Source organism: Manis javanica, chromosome 3 (assembly GCF_040802235.1).
Source record: "Manis javanica isolate MJ-LG chromosome 3, MJ_LKY, whole genome shotgun sequence".
Taxonomy (NCBI): Eukaryota; Metazoa; Chordata; class Mammalia; order Pholidota; family Manidae; genus Manis; species Manis javanica.
This window is the reverse complement of record NC_133158.1, coordinates 128,627,860-128,647,553: the sequence shown is the minus strand read 5'-3', so window position 1 is coordinate 128,647,553 and position 19,694 is coordinate 128,627,860. Positions and strand designations below refer to the sequence as shown.

Genomic DNA, 19,694 nt, shown 5'->3' with positions numbered 1-19,694 from the left:
GTCCGAAGTTCACTCAAATGACTCATTTATATAAAAAGATGTTCAACCTCACTCAAAAGAAGCCAAAATGACACTGAAATACCATCTTTATCAGACTGGAGAAGAGCAAAACATCTGGTAACACTCTGTTGGCAATGTGGGCAAAAAGACTTGCACCCAGAGCAGGAGTGTGAACAGGGGCTGCCTCCGAGAAGTTTGTCTGCGGTTGCTGTCCCACTTAGGAACGCACATACCTATCCTTTGACCCAGCAGTTTCAGCACTAGTAATTTATCATACAGATATCCTTCCATGCACAGGAAATGATACATGTATCAAGGTTATTCACTTCAACACTGTAATAACAAGACTGAAGCAGCCTAAATATCCATCAACTGGGGGAATCAGTTAAATTATAGTATATTCACACAATAAAACAAGAAAAACAAAGCTCTTCCTGCACTAATATGATATCCAAAATACATTAGTAAAAAAAGGTAAGATACAGCAAGTGACCAGTATCCTATCACTTGTGTTTAAAACAACACTGGGGAGAGGGTATGAAGTATATACTTACTGGCTTTTATATAGTATTTCTCTGGAAATACACATAGGAAACTGCTAATACTGGTGAGTTCCAGGAAAGTAACTGGGTGGCTTAGGGGATTGGGAGAACATCAAGAATACTTTTCATTTTTGAACAATGTGAATGTACAATCTAGTCAAATCATTTTTTGAAGCAAATCATTTTTATCAGGCTTCACTTCCTATATATCACTTGCCATACACACAGATACACTCATATGTGCAAAATGTATAATGACCACAGATTCCCCCCTCCCCCCAAAAAAATCACTTAAATCCAGATTAAAGTTGTTTTGTTGCTTTATTTTTAATCCATTAAAAAGTCAATAGTCTGAATTTAAGCTATTACAATTGAACAGTAAATATTCAGCCTTACTTTACCCAAGCCTGAAAAAGATCTCTCTCCTCACCTCAAATATATATTCCTGAAAAGGAATTGCTTTTCTTCAACCAGATTTATTAGGAACAAACGAACTACAGAGAAAGGCAAATAGATTATATAGTCAACCCTAAACAATCTTCTACATGTGTATACTCAACATATCTTAAATTAACTAAAATAACATTTCAAAATCCTGTTCCAGAGCTGAGTAAAATTCATCATCCAACGTGGCTTGGTCAATTATGGCTCAATGACTTGACATTACAACTGTGTCCATGTTTAGGACTACTTCAATATTTGCTACAAGAGTATTCTTTCCTAGGACTCCCAAATGCCCCCAAAACTGTTAAAACCTAGACGCCTTCTTTGACACAGAACACCCTAATTTCAGGTTACTTTAGTTTTTACCCTCAACTAAATTCAGCTTACTTGACCTCTTCTGGAGTTGGGCTACATGTATTTTACAAACTACAAGACTATGGTGCCCCTTCAGACTATTGACTTTTTTATGGATTAAAATACTTAACAGCATTGCAGAGTAAAACATATTTTTACTCTAAAATATATTTAAAATGTTTATGTTGGAGGCTTTTTAAGTTTCTTTTAACAACGGCTAAAAAATACATGATGATAACTATTATAATTTGACTTACCTTAAAGCCTGCCTTCCTTTTACTACCTAAATATTTGTTACAGGACAAAAACTTTACTACATAAGCATTGTAATTATTACTTTGAATTTTCAAATAAAAAAAATGGAAAATAATCCACAACTTTCAATATCTTTACAATTAAGCTAAATTCTTACATGTGACGACATAATATATAAACACATCAGACATTAGACATGTCCTGTTAATGGAAACCAGATTTCTGTCACAGATAGATTAAAAATAAATTATGCATTTTTTTAAATTACATTTAAAAGTGTTTACCAGGCTACACAAAGTTTTAAGACACATATTGCTACTCCAAGTGAAAAAGAATTGGTGTGGAAGAAACTTACAAATAATTACAAACCAGTTTCTAAATGCTCCAAATACAACATATTTCACATCAGCTGTTACTGCTTCACTTGGTGTTCATGAGAGAACAGACATGAATATATTCAATTTTTCTCTTTCCACAAAGCTGTGTACATTTAATACTAAAATACCAACACATACTTTTACAAATATTTAGACATACATTATAAAATCCAATTATTTTTTAATTACATTTACCCATTACACCTATAAACTCCACTATTTGATTTGCAATTTAAAACTTAGAAGTATTCATTTTATTGAAATCTTCAGTCATTTGTTTTCTCTAGTAGAAAAATATGGATGGGGGGCAAAATTGTTTTTTTTGTTTTTTGTTTTTTTTTTTGCCTACACTCTTTGCCTTTGCCTTACTGATCCAATTATCACCATAACCAGTCAATCATCTTAAACTAAGTAGTTCATTATCATACTATCCTCTAACCATCTATAAGATTTGCTTTCCCTTACTATTTTAAAATTCCTGAATCCTTAAAACTTGACTATATGTTTATATATACACACATTGCATGTCTTTTTAACAAAATGAAAAATCCATTTCAGTTGTTAATGCAGTGATGGTGTTTACATTATTATTTTCTTGGATAATACTGTTCATTAATCAACAGAGAAAAAGTGGAGATTTATCACTTCAGTAAGTTCAAATGTCAGTAAGGACTGAATCTCATGGATACTAATTTCTTTAAAGACTAAATCTAACGTTATAGAATGATCAATATAAAGGAGAAATAACAATACCTAGCAGCCACAAAGAAAAACAAGAACTAAATCTCTAAATTTTACATCTATTCATACTTTTCTAAAAACAGTTTTAATATGTTCAGATTAATAGATACACAAAAATCAAATTCACATTTGTCACATTGCTCCAGGAGACATTAGCAAGTCAAAGCTAAGAAAAGCTTGGTCAGGGCAGATATCAATAAAAAACTACTCAAATAATTCTACAACATTAAAACATTTTGGAAACTATGCACAACATATATACTAAGCAATAAAACCAGTTACTCTTATAACTAGAGCTGAATAAAGAAATGCCAATGATTTCTAGTAATGGACTGACAGTTCAATTTTTCAGTTAGTCTAACTCAGTTGACCCTTGAACAACATAGATTGGAACTGCAAAGGTCCACCTATAGGCAATTATTTTCAATAAATTTTTAGAAAAATTTTGAGACTTTTGTGACTATTTAAAATTTTTCTTTTCCCTAGCTTACTTTACTAATAACCTGCTGTTGAGTTGACCAGAAGCCTTACTTATAACAAAGTTAATTAATACATATTTTTTATTGTATATGTATTATATACTATATTCTTAAAGTTTAGGGGGAGTCAAAAGTTACATGCAGATTTTCAGCTGACCAGGGTTCAGCACTTTTAACCCCCAAGTTGTTCAAGGTTCAACTGCATACAGAATAAATTGCCTACATATCCATGTAAATGTTTCTAAAAAGTCACCATCCTTTCTTTACTTGTCAAAAGCACCAGCAGCTCGAAGGATATAAAAGAGACTCAGACCAAGGTTGTATAGGAGCAATGAACAAAAAGATCAGGAGACACAGAGATCCACAATGACTACCTCCTAACCCTTCAACGTATCCAATTCTCTTCATTCTCTCTAAAGCAGCCTAGTGGATATCAAAGTGTGGTCACCAAACCAGCAATACCAGTATCAATATGACCTGGAAACCCAATGCAAATTCTTAGATGCCATCCCAGACCTACTCAATCAAAAACTGGGGGTGGAGCTGAGCAACATTAAAACATGCTTTTAACAAGCTCTCCAGGTGACTGACATTCACGGCTGAGAACCACCACCACAGTTCTTAGTTCAGACTTCCGTTTCTCACCTACCATGGCCACCGCCTCTTAGAAGTCAACATACCCGCCAAGGTGCTGTCAGGATGATTTGATCATATTACCATCCTATTCAAACTCGTTCACAAGGTCCTACAACTTTCCAAAGCCTTGGCTCAACAACCACAAGACCCTCATGATCTGGATCCTGCCACGAGGTCCTCCCATTTCCACTGCCACCCCCCACACACACAAAGATGTTTTTTAGACCTAACTCATATTATTATCCCTAGTAGTCTTTGAACTGCTACTCCTCTTCTTAGAATGGTTTCTTTCCCTCTACCCTTCTCCTACATCCCCACTCAAACCCACATCTAGCTAAGATCGAGTCTAGTTCCACACTCCACCTGGCCCAACACTGGGTTAAGTACCCCCTCCCATGTGCCCCTAAAAGCAACCAACGCTATCCTTACAATCTGAGTTATCATTTCCTGTTGAACTGTAGCACAGTACCTGGCACATAATAAGTATTCAATGAAATACGTTTGAAAAAAAATCTGTCTTTCTTATCTTCCTTCCATCTAGGGTGCTTAGGACCAATGGCCAGTCTTTCTTGTCCCTGAATCCCTAGTGTCTAAGAAAGCTGGTACATGAACAGCTTTTAAAAGTATGCTGAGTGAGTAAATGTGGTTTAGAAGCCTTAAGAAAAATCTGTTGTAGAATCACTTACAAGCCAACATTGACACTTTGCAAAATCCATATAATGACCTTACTTCCCAAATCAGAATAAAATTTTGTTGTAGTTCCAATAAAAAGAAGCCACCAACGGACTGAGTATGGAAAGCAGAAAACCAGTAATTTCACAGTGAAGAAACCTGCCAGAGATGACCATAACCAAGTGATTAAGGTAATATCACCTGTAATAACTGATGGTATTACTGTATGTAAATATTGGTATGTGCCCCTAATATGATATGAGACAGGCATGTCACCTCTGAGGCATTCTGCCCACACATATCTGAAACTTCAGTCCTATCATTAAAAATATCAGATAAACCAGTATTTTTCAAGGTCATGTAAACAAGAAAGACTGAGGAACTGTCACAGACTGGAGAAGACCACGGGAACAACTAAATGCAATGTAGGATCCTGCAACAAAAAAGAGCATTAGTGGGAAAACTTGGGGATAGCCAAATAAAGTTTGTAGTTTAGTTTTATATCAGTGCTAATTTCCTAGATTGGATAAACCTACCATGGATATATGATTTTTAACACTGGCGAAACTGGGTGAAGAGTACATTGGAATTTTCTATTATCTTTGCAAGTCTTCTCCCAGTCTATAATTATTTTAAAATTTTATTATTTTAATAAGCATTATTTATGTAATTTAAATAATGATACAGTATTGTTTAACTTTCTAATGCTATCAGATTCTAATGACTTTTATGTTAATATAAAATTTTAGAAACATTTTGAAAATACAGTGACTAGCCTAGAACTCCATAGAAACTATACCCACTAGAAACTTCATAAACTAGTCATATTATACCATACTATTTTTCTTGTGACAGTTCTCATAAGTAATTTAATTATCCCTTTGTTAAGTATAATGACAAGGGAATTCTTCATTCCCATGCAGCAATTTTCCCGTCCTTGTGTTGCCCTCCTCACTTTTTGTCCACTGGCTATTTGGGTTTCAAATTAATTCCCCATCCCCACAGACCCCCAATATATACCCTCAGCTGCCCACAAAAGGTGCAGCAGCAAGCCAGAGAGAAGAAAATCTGTATGCTTAGCTCCTTTCAAAACTGTTCTCTTCTGAATTTCCAAGTATTTTTTTCCAGAAACACTTGCAATATCTTGGAATTATGTGGTGGCAATTCTCACCTATCACTCCACCACAGCTCAACTTTCTTCCATCCAGAAATAAGCTCCTTTTGCTTCTAAACCATATCATTCTTCATGCACTGTAGGATAGCCAGGGTTGAAACGTAATCTGCTGTTCTGCTTAAAGTGCACTACTTCCCAGTCACAGAAGAATGTCCAACTCCCTGCCATAAAGCAAAGAAGTCACTTCATGATGATTCCTGCTTACCTTTCTGGTCCATCCTCATCATTCTTCAACCTGAAAACCATATGCTATAGAGAAACAAAACTTTGCCAGAAAAGACCGACAAGTTTGGTATCTATATGCCCTAACATATATATACACCTTCTCCTTCTCCTGTTACACCACTCACGTATCTCATTTTACTGTATTTTTATTTAACATACACAGTGTTGGTTAGTAGTTGATATGGGCAACACTTGAAACTCATTTTAGTATTTAAAAATTCATGTGAACAGCATTTCCTCATACGGAATAAGAGATTTACTTTTAGCACAATTTCCAAAATGCTTAGTACACAGAGCAAGGTAAAACCTAAACTGCTAAAAAAAAATGTATTGTCTTTGACATTCAGCAACCATAAATTAAAATAAGGGAATTAAAGAAAAAAAATCATTCTCAAAAATGTTTGTTGCTACTTCTTTTAATTTTCTCTATGGTAAAACAGGATGTAACCAATGCATCTAAATTTAAGAGATTAATGGAGAAAACGAGAAGTTTCTTCTTCAGATATCAAAAAATATTATCTCTTTGGCTAATCTGTTCAAAAAGGTGTCAGAGAAATGTAAATGCTTTCTTTAGGAATAATCAGTTCAGATAATGAACAACCTGAAGAGATCAGTATGTATATTTTCCATTTAATTTGGCTGCACACTGATTTAATGTTTAAATTATATGTGCAATCATAAGGTCAAAGAGAATTAAATCCAGAAGAGACATCAGAGGCCCAATTCAATGTTTTAAAGATGAAGCAACTGAAGTCCAGAAGGATTAGTATCTTGAGTCACAAAAAGCTTTTTCTACATGGCTAACCATTTTCTTATTTTAGTGAATAAAATTACCCAAAATAATAGCTGCTCAGAATACGTAACTTGTTAATTTTGTTACAGGCTAAAATTACTTAAGTATCTGGTTAGCATGAAGGTAGTTATCTTCCTCAGAGATTAAAAATCCCCTAAATATATCTAATAAACTTGTTGATAATTTTCTAACAGCTGCCCTCAAATACCAGTTTCCATTAAGTGTTAAATTAGCTGAAGTACATAAAATTACAATTACTATCACATGAAGGACCTCAATTTTTCATTTTAAAAATGATCTGTATTTGACAAGGTGAGGAACCACAGAGCAAAATGTGTGCCAGTTCTGGTTCAAAGAGAATTTTAAGTGACAATCTGTCATGGATTAAAGGCACAACCTTCCCAACTATAAAAAGACACACATTTTGAGGTGGGAGAGGAGGACAAGAGGCCTGTCTGCCCAGCAGCTCCTTTATTTACTCAACTGTCATTCCCGCTGCTCTCACCCCAGTCCCACCAGGTACTTGGGAGCAGTCATAGTTTTTATATGGCTCTGGCCATGGTGGGCACTTTTCCAAACCAAATTCATCAGTCTTTCAAAAATTTTTCAAATGAAATCAAGTAGTAGTCCCTACAACTTAGAGAGTACTGACTCATATAACAACTTTGTGAAGTTGGCCATTATTAATCAAGACAGAGTATCACAGGTAAATATAACTAAAAGCAAATTATAAAATCTCATGAACTTGTATGAAGCATAAGCAAGGTATCTAGCGCTCATCATGTTATCTGAATGAAATAAAGATATCTGAATAAGTGTTTTTAGTTTTTAAAAACACTGAAGAGTTAACCTCTTAGATCTAACATTTATAATTTACACAAGCATATTTTCCAACTGGTTCATCAATTTTCCATTTACTTGTTCTTTTAGATTGATTCACATACCAAGTGTAAGTAGTTCCTCCAAGAAAAGTATACAATGCTCACATTAAGTTAAGTCCCTGGGCTTCCGAATGTAAATACCAATGGACTAAAGCCTCTTCTAACCCTTCCCTAAATGCTGACATTGTTAATGAATTATTTTCAGTATTCAATTGTAAGGATGAATCAGTTTAAGACTGTCATCTGGTCACAAAATATTCCTGAGAAAAGAATTCACTTAAATATCTACTGAACACCTCCCAAGTCCTATTTTAGATCCTGGAGTGACAAGAGACATCCCATCCTTGTTCTCATGGAGTTTAAATTCTGAACGTAAGCTAAAAAATAACATCAATGATCAAGGCTATTTCAGAGAGAAGTGCTTTGGGGAAAATAAGAGAGTCCTGCAACTGAAAATTCAGGCCAAGGATGAGCAGCTATTTCAGTGTGGCCTCTGAGGTGGTGCCAATGGAAATGAAATGAATGACGTGAAAGAATTGACCATTTGACAATCTCATGGCAAAGCCTGAGGCAGAGAACAAAGAAATTAAGGCCCTGAGACAGGAACGAGCTTGTTCAGTGGATGTCAGGCAGTAGGGTTGGGCACAGTGAACAGGGAGTGGGGGTGACAGAAGAGGACAGGGTTTACGAGGTGGCCAAGGGCTAGAACTCATGGTGAAGGGACCTTCACAGGGTAAAAACGAAGGGTGTGATAGAAAACCAACAGAGAAAAGGGAAGGGAACTGACACCAAGCATCTTGTGGCATGCCAAAGCAGCATGTATAAATGTTTCTACTGTATATTCTAAAAGACAATATATGCATTCATGTAAATTATACCATGTGCATTTATTATAATTTTAACAAAGATTAGTATGCTATTACACACAATCTTAAAAAAAAAGGGCCACTTTTCCTGTTACTACCAGTTCTCACTTGTAGAAAGTCATTTCTATGTTGATTTATCAGAACCAACCAACCATTGTTATCTACTAACAAAACACACATGACTCATCTGGAAGAAAATGCAAGAAAGGCAAATGAGACCAGATGAGGCAGCCAGCTCTTCACAAGGGTTATGACCCAAAAACAAGAACAAACCAGGTAGAGAAGCTACAAATTAGAAAACATACCCACATTCAAGAGCAGCAGAGTGCCCAGGGATACAATTACTTACTTAAACAAAAGGACTCTCCTGCAGACAAGTGAACAAAGGGTAAAAAAAACCCACTATCTTCTAAGAAATTCTCTGTTCTTTCCATTTAATAGTAACTTACCTGTTTTAAAAACATTCAGAGGAGAGTTAAAATAGTAATCTTCAAAATATACTATCCTTGGTAACTCTTTAAATCTGTCAATGAATTTTAGAACTTTTATTTGTAAGCACAAATATGTCTTAAAATATCACTGAAATATTGTGCCAGGAATTGTACCAGATTCACACAACAGTCCTCAAGGAAGGCCCTGTCTAATGAGACAGGAGTCAACAAATAACTCTCAATCAAGGAGAGGTCTGTGCTACAAATAGATGACTAGTGGTCACAGATCAGGACACCAATTTAAAACTGTCATAGAAAAAAACTTAATCTGCAGAGCCAGCACAAAGTTATGGAATGTTGGTTTTTAACTAGTATAAAACAATATAGCCAACTTCTCTAATGCAATATAAGAAACTTACTATGATGGTTACTCATTGTTAATAATTCTGCTCTTTATAACAAGTATTCAGGGTTCTTAATCCAGATGTTTGCAGATTACCACCCAAAAAAGTCTTTCACTCACATTAGCAATCAAAATTCCTTACTGTTTGAATCTTACTTTTAATGTGTACCTTACAAAACTGAGGCATTAAAACTTCAGAATCCTTGCAGAGCCTCAAAATACTACCTAAAAACAGCACCAATAAATGATTTATCTATGCTGTATTCAGAATAATAGTTTCTAATTTTGCATACAGATTCTAAATCCATACAGCTTTCAAAATCCAGTGAATGATAAAACCATTAGTACTTGTGAAGTAATCAGTTTAGAGGTCTGTAAACTAATGTTTTCAAATAAAAGAATATAGAAAATGAGTGTAAACGGGGTATTAAAGTATTATTTCCTGAAAACTTCAGTAATTTGCACATATAAATATCCTGTGTTTTATCACATGAATTTCTTAGTGAAGAATAAAAGTTAAAGTTTGCATAAAATGTGACACACCTATTTGAAATGACCAACGAATCCAAATAGGATCCATCGGAGAGCCAGAGCAGTGGTCGATCTCCCAGAGACTGGAAAAAGTAGATTCCATTCCAGAAAACAAAGGTAACATTTTTTCTTGAAACATCTTCAAGATGTGACTAGATTCAAATAACATATCACTGTAAAACATACGTATTGGAAACATAACAAAGGTCCACAGTAGATTCTCATTTTAGAGGGAGCAACAAAAACTCAGTCACCATACCATATGCAAGCCCTCTGAATTGGAATTCTAACCACCCCGTTCTCTGCAGTAGCCACAGGAAGCCAGAAGAACACTTCCCGGAAAGAGTGTCTACTTTTGTGCCTCTCTACACCTGTTGCGGCTGCAGCTAATAAAGGCACAAAATAGGATTGAGCATTTATTGAGTACTTCCTATGTGCCAGGCCCTGTGAGAACTCCTTTATATGCATTTGTATTTCAATCTTCCCAACTCCTGTAGGAAGAAAGTATTAACTACTTTTTATTCCCATTTTCCAGACTGAAAACCAACTGGAATGGTTACACAATTATGCCTGGTTCCAGAGACTGAGTGAGCTCTGCACCACACTAAGGGTTTTACTGTCAAAGATCAGACCCTACCTAGCCCTTTTACTGCCAAAGAGAAAGGCACTGCTCTCAGGGAAGGCTAATGTCAGATCACAGCAAAGAAGAATTAAATGAACAAAAATAGGTGCTACTTTTCTCTGAGGTTGTTTCAGCTTAAGTTGAAAGTGGTGAACACAGCTAGAAGGCGAGACCCTTTACTGGTACACTAAACAGCCAATGAACAAATATAAGTGATACCAACTGCAGCCAAAAACGGAATCAGAATCTAATGTATCTGTCTCCCTGGAGACAGTAACACAAACATGCTTCAAAAGTCATGAGAAGATTCATTCAATATCAGAATCTATAGTTACACAAATTCAATTATACCAAAGCTCATAATATTGAAATGAACTACTGAGAACCCCAATTTTCACCTGATTTCTAAACCCTTGGCAAAACAGTACCTTTGAAATCATACAACCCCTATGTACTTCTATACAACCAAAAATCTCCTTTTAAAGTTTGCATTGAATTAACAACCTTGGAGAGGACTCTAAAATCACCAGTTCACTATCACAAAACACTTCCACTGGTCTTATGACCCACAATCATGAAACAGAACAAACACTTTTTAATCACACTCAGTGCCTTTAGTTTTGCCAACAAATCTGAAGAATAACTATTCGTAGAAATATACACCATTCTAGCTAAGAACTAAAAGCATGGGTGAAATTCAATTATCCATCTTCTTTTGACTGCCCAAATTGAAATAGATTAAGAATTCTTAAATGGACACCTTGATTTTTCACCATCAATTTTTTGAAATGGTAACATAGTAAGAGTCAAACAGTTCAAAAGTCTATACATGAAAATGTTTCTCAGACACCTGACCTCGTGATCTCATCCCAACCGCACCCCCAAAACCATTATTATTAATAATCCCTTGTATATCTGGAGTTAACCTAAACAAATAAAACAAGCATACACATGTATTCACACACATCCCATCGTGTGTGTACACTCCCTTCTACTTTTCTCCCCCTTTCCTTTTATCTTAAGAAGATACAAGATCTGTATCTTCACTTAAACTTCTTCTTTGAGAAGATAATATAAATACTGGTAAGAAAATCATAAACATCAAATCTCAACAAATCTGTAAAGGAACAATTCACACAAAACATCTCACCAGGTGTTAAAACTAGTGACCTCTGCTGGCAGGACATAAGGATGTCCAAGGTCAAAGTAGTAATCCCTGTGAGGGCCTGTCAGTTTTTGCACAAGAGTTGGGAAACAATTTCCCTGATACAGTAACAGACTGTACTCCTAACCCTAGTCTATGCCCTCACAGCTTATTAGGGAGAGGTAATTACTAAGGAAATCAGAGAATGGTGATTTAGAGAAAACCCACCATTTTAGTGGGGGAAATTTTTAAGTATATTACATATTACATTTTTATATAAAAAGGTACCAAAAGACATTACTACAGCTACAAATAGCATCTAAAGTACAAATAGCTTCACACATATGATAAATTCTACCCCATAAAAGGACAATTATACAGGAAGATTAGGGGGGAGATATTAAGGAAATTCAGTATTTCCATTACTTTATTTCAGAAGCACAAAGTAGATCACCTAATTGCCTTACACTGTGAGTTAATGACATCTGATAGCCGAAAAACAGAAATGGAACAACAGAATCAGTATACACTTTACCCAATTAGCCCATTCAAATCAAGGGAGAACATAAAACACCTCTCCCTAATCCATAAACTGTGTTTTGTATTAGCAGTTGAAGATAACCAACAAAATATGCTGTTACTATAACTTCTCAGGCAAGGCGCTTGCTTATGCTAATGACAAGTGCTGTCTGACTCTTTTTCTCTTAGGCTATAGATTTTTAGTCTTTAAATGCTTTAAATTTAAATTAAGCAAATACACTGCATAGTTCTTCCACCAACAAACAAAAAATCACATAGAATTAAATGATAGTCAGCATTTTAATATAGAAACTATTTAAGTATTAGTTGAATGAACTCTAGGTAACATTTCATCTGATCCTCTGAATACACATTTCTAGAAGCTAAACAATTTACCCATGTAACCATGGCTTTGCAAAAAAAATAGTAAAAATTCCTTTACTTAATATTGAATCCATGTTAAAATGTTATCCATGATTCAAGCAGATGTAATAAAACCAAAAACACAAACATCCACTTTATCGAGTCACTGGTTACTTCATTACAACATCCTATCATTCAGCGTGCTTTTCAGGACACAATGCAAAAGCGGAAAAAAAAGTAGAAAAGCAAAGCACCAATACCACCTTTGATCTCAGACAAAATAAAGAAGATACCAAGAAGCAGACTGACACCTAGCTCCTAAAAAGTAAGAATTCTTCAGTTTTTGTTTTAAGAGAATAAAAAATTTTAAACATCTCCTTTAAAAAGAAAAAAGTTTTGAGAGTCCAAGGCATGTAAAGATACACATATAAAAAATTATATACATATAATTACTCTATTCAGACTGGAATGACCATCTCTGACCCTTGCTCCCCATGTTATCTTCTGTTTTTTTAAATTCTACCTCCTAAAAACTTTCGTTAGAGGAAAACAGGTAGCAAACTCTCTAGTTCAAGTTTTCAATACCTATTCTTCCTCACTCATTCCTCAAACTATTCGCTTCACATAAATATTTTCCTTAATCTGGATACTCTATGTTTACTGAAATTTGACTGCTGATATTTCAACATAACATTTATAATTTGATTGTATTAATTCTGAGTTAAGAATCTAAGCTCTCAGAAAGCAGGGCAACATCCAACTCATTTTGTTTAATGAGATGAAATCATGCTGAAAGCTTATGTTTTAAAACCCTAAATATTAAAACTTTCAAAAGGATATAATACCAAATTAGTTGCCTTTAGAACAAATTACCCAGGTTTTTTAGAATTAACACAGCACAGTCTTACCATAAAAACCTGTTGCAGGGAGGTGGTACTATGACAGACCCCTGGCAGATTAAACCCACTTACACAGTGTAATAGATACTCTATACTGAATGTTAATACTCCCATAGCAGTGGCTCAAATGAGACTCCAATGTGGTCAGAATGCTGCCACACATATTGAAAACTAAAAACAGTATCTTATTAGGCACACTACCAAGAAAATGAGCAAAAAAACCTGAGAGATTAAAAAAATAAAAGCCCAAAACCTAAATTTCATTATAACTGGTACAATATAATCAAATAGAGTCAACTTAGTATGACATGATTCCCAACTAGACTAGGTTTTTCACCAATACTGAGGCCACTATTACAGGACTCAGTGAACAAAACTATCGATTTTCATTTCACTCTAAGTTGTGACTACCTTCTTTTTTCCTCCTTGTCAAAACTGGCAACATTAAAATTCAAATTAACAGTTAAATGCTAGAGTACACCTAAACCTTATAGGCCTAATTAAAAAAGAAGCTTCTGCCACATCAACAATAGTGGAACAGGACTGTCATTGCTATTTTAACATGGGCCCTTGTAGAAACAATCCATTTTACCATGAAGACGGTATGATACAAAAATCAAGAATTCTGCTAAAAAACGATATGGAAAAAGGTCCTTCCTTTCCTTCAAGAAATGGAACATGCAGCTGGGGCAACATGACAGGAGCCCATGAAACAATGACTAACTGTGGAGTCTGTGATATTCATTAAATGCACTGGAATCTCCAAGAAATATCCTCAGTCAGGATGCCCAGAATTAAGCTTCAAGAAGTGGGGCTGAAACTAGGTTATGAGAGAAGGGCAAAGGGAAGGAACAGCATGAGCAAAAGCAGAGGAGTAATGAATATGGTACAACTGTAGCATTTGATAGGCAGGCAAGAATCCCAGTTGGGAAGAGTGGGAAATAAAGCTGAGCAGGTAGAACGGAGCCTTAAAAGCCAGACCCAAGCATATGTACTCGATCCACTTAGCAAAGGGAAGCCATTATGGGTTCTCCAGCAGGGGAACAGACATGATGAAACCAGGATTTTAAATAAATTACACTGTCAAGTAGTTACACAAGATAGAATGGAGAAGAAAGGCTGCTAGGAGCAACCTACTAGAAAATTAATGCAATAACCCAGACTTATAGCCAATCACTCATTCATTCATTCATTTCACTCACTGAGAAGACAGCAGACAGGCAGTCAAGAAAACCAGCCTACAAGTCAGACCTCTAGGCCTAAAGCACCCCTTGCTACCTGAGCCTTGGTTTCTCCTCACTGTTAAAACCAGGGTTGTCGGCCACTCAGATTGCCTCAGAACCTGTCAAAGCACCCGTGAAGCACTGACACACAGATTCTATTAGTAGTTAACACTACTGCTGAATTAAAAATTTTTTTCTCAAAAAAGGAAGTGAAAATAAGACAGGGCTCACAGTTATTTCAGAGGAACAGAACTTCCAAGCAGAACTGTCTTGAGAGCAGCTGAAAATATGGAACAAGAACACAGATGAAAGGTCAAAGCTGGAGAAAACAACAACCTACTTAATCACTCCAATCTAAAAAACAGATCTGAGGTACTGCTAGATACAGCCTTGAAAAACGAAATGCCCTTTTTAATTAAAAAAAGTTGGAAAACGTTTCAAATGGTGTCAAATTTTTTTTTCAAGTCCAAGCCAGGTGACAGAACAGGAACAAAGCCATGCAAAACCACAAAACCATGCAAAACCACTACCATCCCACCACCATACCTACACCCACCATGGAAACTAATACTGTTCCCACCTAGTGTTAACATCCAATCTAGTTCTTCAAGTTAAGCCTTGTATTGCAACTTCAAGAATAAATAAATTGAGCTAAGTTTATTTCAAATATTTAGCCCAGGAACTGAGAAAATAAAACTGCCAATACTTTCTATGACACTATGCCCCCACTAAAATAAATAAGCAAATAAAGATGTAATACAAAGAAAGAAACCTCAAATCCAGCTGACATTTCCATGCTGCTCTATGTTAAGCAGTGTTCTCAGCACCTTACACTTGTAATTATCTCAATCCTTGGAAGCTGGCATCCCTATTACACAAAGAAGGAAACTAAGAGTGAGTTACCCCCCTCCAGGTCACACAGCTGTAAGAGATGGAGCCAGATTTGAACTCCAGAAGTTCAACTCAAGGATCCCTAGTGAAATCACTATGCTACACCAAAAGACTTAATTGATGTTTCCTATACAAGTTTTCAGGAGTGTACTCTGAGGATAGTTAGGCATATTATTTGCTTTTCCTTCTTAATTGTAGGCACGGAACTACATTTTCTTATTCTGCTAGCAGTAGTTGGAGAGGCTACTTCACACTGTCAATCTTAAGGAAGGAAATACAAGCAGCTGACAAGGTCATATTTTATTAAACAGTTCTAGAGAGTTTAAGCACAATGACAAATTTGAGTCCTATGAATTTTATTTAGCCGTGCAATCACTTGACCCAGTTAGTAGCAATGCCCAACTATATAGTCGTAAACTTGATTACAAACACTAGTATTTCCAAGGGTATCTATGGACAAGACTGACAAAACAGCTGGAAAATACTGGCATGGCCACAGTCATCTAAAAAGGACCATGGCTAAGAAAGACCTCCCTCTGAATGCTAGTATATCATTTGATCATTTTGTGACCTTGGAAAAGTGAACGGACTTCTCTATACCTCTGTTTCATTAGCCACAAAAAACCCAGTACCACCCACCTCATAGGACGACCCTGAGGAGGTGTAAGTGACAGAAAGCTTTGCACAGCCCAAGCAGCCTCCCTCGCCTCTCTCTGGCTCTTGGTAACAGGGCAATTAACTGTACTCTACAGAGGCCAGTCCCAGAAGCAGGGAATAACAAACCTCTCTAGCGTCAGCTATCTCACAGGGCTTTTTTCATTTAACTCAAGTTTCTGTTGGTGACAGAGCAGGAGATACCACCATGGCTGCCTCCAAACTGGACCATATTTCTTACCAGTTCCATACTACACAGCCATAGGATCCAAGCCCTTCTGACTGTCCCGATGTATAAATGTCTTGATGGTAGCTGTTTTCTTCTTTTATATTTCAGTGACTTATTCTGTAAATGTAATTTGTGAAATGAGTCAAATTTATATGTACTAGAAACATACAAAGTCCCAGACAGTGCAACCTCTCTCCCCTACCATTCACATTCCTCTTAATTCCTTACAATTGAATAAACCCAACAAATTACTTCTACTAACTTCATCAAAATGTGTCAAATAAATTCCTTGTAGTAATATTCCTGTAGTAACTTATAGGATTCCTTTAGCAGTTACTCATTTGACAAGGTTGTACTTACATTTCATTGCTATAGATGTATTTATTCAACAGGTTGTTGAAAGGGTCCATTAATCACGTCTCTTTTTACCAGTAACCCCTAGATTTATATTAAGCTTCTGCCCTATCTACATGCTAGCTTGAAAGCTCTCAGAACACAGTAAGTTATTTCTTTTTCTCTTAATAGGGTTGTGTTATGGTGAGCATGATAAACGTTAAATAAATGTTGAGAACACAGTAACAAAAAGATTCCCAGACACACGTAAAAGTCATTAAAATGTTTAACTTTTTGGAAGCAACTAATGCAAAAATACAACCTCCACAAGGGGCACTCTATTTACCACGTATACCTCCCATCTCAGTAACCAAAGCTGCTATCTGTTGGAAGAAAAACGTCTTACAAACTTATGGTGAGCTGTGCAACAATTTTTAAGTCATCAACAAATCCCTTAAGTTCCTTAACAGTAAGGAAAACTTTTTCCAAGTACATATTGTTTTCATCCCCCATACAGTTTAGTATTTTGCCCTAGAGGTCTGGTTCTAACTACTGAAATGGCAAAAAAAATAGTCGTTATTTACAGATTGAATGGTTGTGATTACATACAACATGAAGCTTATAGCAGATTTGGAAAAAAAAAAACATTCCAAATAAGCAGGAAAACCTCCACTTAACAGCAGAAAATATAAACACACATCACATGCTAACCACTCTCAGACATACTTTCTTTCTGCCACCCCTCCTCCACAGGTAAATGCTATTTCTAGAACCCTCAATGAGAATTTCTGAACCCTGCTGCCTTGAACTCCCATGATACAACCCAACAAACAGTTTTCATGGAGACAAAGCTGCCCTATTTCCCCAGACTATAAACTTAAGATAGTGAGAACAGAGAGTCCCAGGAAGTCAGGATTACTAAAATACTCCAATGTAGTGGGGAAGGTATTTGACAAAAATGAAAATGAACCACTCTGGGAAAGCCAAAAATTCACTCACTGGATCCTTCATGTGTAACCATGTGTATTTATTATAATTTGTTTTAACTAAGTAGATGAAAACACCAGGAGGGCCTTACACTACCCAATCTGATAAAGAAGTCTTTAGGAAAAAAAGGGGGAGGAAGATGATTATTTAATTGTATGGGGGGAGGGTAAACTATTCAGACTAAAAATAACCCATTTCACTCACTATATTTTATTAACGAGCTTATTTAGATTAGCATAACGTTTGTGTTTGGAAAACAAGAAAGCCAACAGTAAACTTCCCTAAGTCAACTGTAAACCACACAGGTACTAAAACTCTTCTCCTAGGTGCTGGCCTGCACAGTCCACGATTTTAACTCCAGACCCTGAGAAAATGTCGTTTTTTTTAAGGAGCTTCCAACACTTGCCTTTTGTAATCACCAAATTATTTCAGAGATTATTATTAGATAACCTAACAGCAGGAGCATTTGCTTTTTTAGGAGTATTTTTTTAAGAGCCATTACAACCCAAATTCTACATGAAACTCACCATTTTCACAATCTAAATTTAATCTCGGTTGTCACTGCAAACGGACGCCTATTTCAGCAAATTGGGAACTTCCAAAAATACTGAACATGTTAACACATGCACGGCTTCTCCCGAGCTGCCATTTAAGATTAATAACTTCACTTGAGTAAAAATCTGCTTCTATTCGAAAAATGACATCGGTTGCAAGGAGGAAGTTACCGAGAAACCACCCTCACAACGTGGCCTTTACATGTCAGAAAATAATTTGATTCTGTGCCACCCAAAACTTACCAGGAAGCTGGCAATAACTTTGCCAATTCTACACTTCTGAACACAACTTCAAAGAGGCTCTACCAAATACTTCCTTAAAGACAACAAAAGGCACTAAATTACAAGTAAACACGCCTCGGACTGCGGCCCCGCGGCCGCGCACCCCTCCCCCACCAGTGCCCCCGCCCGGGACGCGGGGCCCCAACAGCCGCCCGCAGCCCGAGCACGCCGGCCGGGGTCTGCGCCTGGGCCAGAGACGCGCCCGGGGAGGGAAGCACATCGTCACTGCTGCCTAGTTTTAACAAAATACCATGCACCGCAAAGATCCCTCTCTGCTAAAAATAGGCTATAAAGGAGTCGGCCTCATGATGGCTCCTTGATTCAATTTGCTGCAAATTCTTTCCTGAAAGCCACCCCCAACATACACACACGTATACACACATAAAAAGGGGTGTAAATGCATGGAGGATGGAAGAAAAGGCCGAGGTGCACATTTTCGGGGACAACATAAGGGTGAGGGTCCCCCGAGACCAGGAAAGGGTAGGGGGGTGGACAGGCACGTGAGCATTTCAAAGAAGCCTGAGAGAGGAAAAAGGGGGGCTGGGACACCCTAAATGCCTTCCCTTCCTTCCCCTCCCCCACCAAAGCCCCAGCTCCCCAAAGGGCCAAGTCAAAAAACGCATGTTCCACTTGCGCCCATCCCCCCGCGGCCCGGCGCCCCCAGCCTCCTCCGCCCGCGCCCCCCGCCCCGGCTCGAGGCCGCCCCCACCCCGCGGTCCGGCCCCCAGAGCTTACCTGGAAACGGTGGCCTCCAACGCCGCTCCCCCCTCCCGGGAATGGAGGCACAAGGAAACTCCCCTCCTCGCCGCCGCCGCCGCCGCCGCCGCCTCCTCCAACCACCCCCAAAATAACCCCTCCGGGGGGTGAGAAGCAATTATAACCCCGGCGAGCGGAGGGCGCGGGGGATGGGCGCCGGCGGGCGGGGGCGGGGAGCGCGGCGCGGGTCCCCAGGTGGCGAGCGGAGGTGCTCCCGCCGCGGGGGGAGGGGCGGGGGCGCACGCGGCCGGCGGCGGGGGGAGGCGGCGCGCGGGGGAAGGGCGCGAGCGGGGAGAGGAATTGAGGCAGAAGGTAAAAGCTGTTACTAAGGGAAAGAGCCAAACGGTTCAGAGCAGCCAACGGCTCAGACACTCAACACTGGGGAGAGAGGAATGGGGACCAGCCAGGCACAAATGAGCTCGCGAGGCCCGCGG

At 37.7% G+C, this 19,694-nt stretch overlaps 1 protein-coding gene across 5 annotated transcripts in view; it reads right to left on the bottom strand.

Moving 5' to 3' along the window:
• Window positions 1–19,462, bottom strand: part of TBL1XR1 (TBL1X/Y related 1) — a 184,717-nt gene extending 165,255 nt beyond the window's left edge. For 2 of the 5 annotated variants that reach the window (XM_073232055.1, XM_073232053.1), the window contains exons 1-2: window positions 19,240–19,379; window positions 16,361–16,465 (exon numbers count right to left, since the gene is read on the bottom strand). The gene's annotated coding sequence lies outside the window, so the exon portion shown is untranslated. Of the gene's footprint in view, window positions 1–16,360; window positions 16,466–19,239 lie in introns of those variants that run through there. The other 3 variants (XM_073232056.1, XM_073232054.1, XM_073232057.1) reach the window with 3 other exon arrangements.
• Between the last annotated feature and the right edge of the window lie 232 nt (window positions 19,463–19,694).